Below are 3,192 nucleotides of genomic sequence, written 5' to 3'. Positions count from 1 at the left end.
GCACCCCTCACGTTTCCTTCTTTATCCCTCTTGCCTCTTTTTCCATCCCTCTACCCTCTTTCTACACCTCTGTTGCTTCTTTCTGCACTTCTCTTGCTTCTTTCTGCACCCCTTGTGCCTCCTTCTGCACCCCCTTTCCCTTTTCATGCATCTTTATTGCCTCTCTATGCACCTCTGTTCCTTTTTTCTCCACTTCTTTTGTTTCTTTCTATAGCTCTCTTGCTTCTTTCTACACCCTCTTGCCTCTTTCTCCACCCCATCCCACTTTGTACACCCCTGTTGCCTCCTCCTTTACCCCCTTTGCCTCTTTCTGTACCTCTGTTCCTTTTTCTGCACTTCTTTTGTTTCTTTTTGCACATCTCTTGCTTCTTTCTGTACCCCTCTACTTCATTTTGCACATCTGTGCCTTCTTTCTGCACTCCTTTTGCATCTTTCTGTACCCTTCTTCATTTTTTGCAACTCACTTTCTACCTGCACTTTTCTTGCTTCTTTCTACACCTCTGTTGCCTCCTTCAGCAATTCTCTTACCTCTTTCTGCACCTCTAGTGCTTCTTTCTACAACTTTTTTGCCTCTTGCTGCATCTTACTTGCCTCTTCATGTTCCCTCCTTCCCTCTTTCTGCACCTCTGTTTGTTCTTTCTGCACTGCTCTTGCTGCTTTCTGCACCTGTTTCAAATTCCTGCATCCCTCTTGTCTTTTTCTGCTCCTCTCTTCTATCTTTCTGCACCTCTCTTGCCTCAGTCTGCCTAACTGTTCCCTCTTTCTGTACCCCTTTTGACTGTTTCTGTAACTCTCTTGTCTCTTTATGCAGTTTTCTTGCCTCCTTCTGCACCCCACTTGTATCTTTTCACACCTCCGTAGGTTCTTTTGCCCTGCTCTTCCTTCTTTCCTTACCCCTCTTGCCTCTTTCTGTGCCCCTCTTTCCTGTTTATGTACCTCTCTTGCCTCTGTCTTCACCCTGTTCCCTCTTTCTGTACCTCTTTGGCCTTTTATCTGCAACTCTGATGCCTTTTTGGCAGTTCTCTTGCCTGCTTCTGCACCTCTGTTGCCCCTTTCTGCACTTCTCTTGCCTCTTTCTGCTCTCCTGTTGCTTCATTCTTGACTTCTCATGCTTCTTTCTGCACCTCTCCTGCTACTTTCTGCACCCCTGATTTCTCTTTCTGCACTTGTCTTCCCTGTTTCTGCACCTGTCTTGCCTCTTTCTACACCTCACCTGCCTCTTTCTGTATTTCTCTGGCTTCTTTCCACACCTCTGTTGCTTCTTTCAGTAATTCTCTTGTATCTTTCTTCACTTCTCTTTCATTTTTTTGCAACTCTCTTGCCTCTTTCTGCACCTCTCTTGCATCTTTCTGCTCCTCACTTGCTTCTTTCTGCACACCTCTTGCCTCTTTCGGCACTCCTATTACCTCTTTGTGCAACACACTTACCTCTTTCCACACCTCTTCTATCTTTCTGCACCACTCTTGCCTCTTTCTGTTCCACTGTTGCATCTTTCTGCAGTTCGCTTGCCTCTTTCTGCACCCTTTGTGCCTCTTCCAGCAACTCTGTTGCATCTTTCTGCACTTCTCTTACTTCTTGTACCTCCTTCTCTACCCTTCTTCCCTTTTCCTGCACATCTCTTGGTTCTTTCTTCTTGTCTCTTTGTGCATCCCTCTTGCCTCCTTCCGTACCACTGTTGTTTCTTACTGCACTGCTCTTGCTTCTTTATGCACCTCTCTTCTAAATTTCTGCCACCGGCCTGCCTCCTTCTGCACCTCTCTTGCCTCCTTCTGCACATCTGCTGGTTCTTTCTGCACTTCTCTTGCCTTCTTCAGAACATCTGTTGCTTCTTCTATCCATTTCTCTTCCCTTTTTCTGCACCCCTCCTACCTCTATTTGCACCTCTGTGGCTACTCTGTGCACGTCCCTTGCTTCATTCTGCACCCTTCTTCCCTCTTTCTACAACTCTCTTCCCTCTTTGTGTACCTCTCTTACCTCTTTCTGCACCCCTGTGCCCTCTCTCTGCACATCTCTTGCCTCTTTCTGCAACTCTCTTGCCTCTTTCTACAGTTCTCTTGTCTATTTCTGCACAGCTTTTGCTTATTTCTGCACCCCTTTTGCATCTTTCTGCACCCCTCTGCCATCTTTCTGCATCTCTCTTGCCTCTGTCTGTACCCCTCGTGCCTCTTTCTGCACCTCTGTTTCTTTTTTCTTCACTTCTCTTGCTTCTTTATACATCCTCTTGCCTCTTTCTGCACCTCTGTTGCTTCTTTCTGCACTTCTCTTGCTTCTTTCTGCACCTCTCTTGAAAATGTCTGCACACTTGTGCCTCTGTGTGCACCTCTCTTGCCTCTGTCTGCTGTTCTCTTGCCTCTTTCTCCACCCTTCTTGCCTCTTTCTGCATCTACATTGGTTCTCTCTGTACCTCTCTTACTCTGGGTGCACCCCTGTTACCTCTTTGTGTACCTCTTTTGCCTGTATCTGCATCTCTCTTGCCTCTTTCTGCACTTTTCATGCCTTTCTTCATCTCTGTTTTGTTTCCTTATGCACTTCTCTTGCCTCTTTCTTTACCCCTCTTGCTTCTTTTTACACCTCTCATGCTTCTTTCTGCCCCTTCATGCCTCTTCCTGTACCCCTTTTTCCCTTTTCTTGCCCGTCTCTCAGTTATTTCTGCAACCCTCTTGCCATCTTCTGTACCTCTTTTGCTTCTTTCTGCACTTTTATTGTCTCTTTATGACCCTGCTGCTTCACTCTGCAATTCCCATGCTTCTTTCTGCACCTGTCTTGCTTCCTTCTGCAACCCTGTTGCCTCTTTTTGCACGTGTCTTCCCTCTTTCTGCACCTCTCTTGCCACTTTCTGCATCTCACTTGCCTCTTTTTGCGCCTGTTGGTTCTTTTGCACTGGTCTTATTTCTTTCTGTACCTCTCTTGTAAATTTCTGTATACCTCTTGCCTCTTTCTGTACCCCACTTACCTGTTTCTGTACCGCTTGTGCCTCTGTCTTTACCCCTGCTCCCCCTTTTCTGTACCTCTTTTACCTTTTTTCTGCAACTCCCTTCCCTTTTTTTGCCTTCTCCTGTACCTTTGTTGCTTCTTTCTTCACTTTTCTTGCCTCTTTCAGCACCCCTGTTCTTCATTCTGGACTTCCCATGCTTCTTTCTGCACCTAGGTTGCTTCTTTCTGCACCCCTGATGTATCTGTCTGTACCCATCT

This window comes from Lissotriton vulgaris, unplaced genomic scaffold (genome assembly GCF_964263255.1).
Source record: "Lissotriton vulgaris unplaced genomic scaffold, aLisVul1.2 SCAFFOLD_5533, whole genome shotgun sequence".
NCBI classification, from domain to species: Eukaryota; Metazoa; Chordata; class Amphibia; order Caudata; family Salamandridae; genus Lissotriton; species Lissotriton vulgaris.
This window is presented reverse-complemented; position numbering follows the sequence as displayed.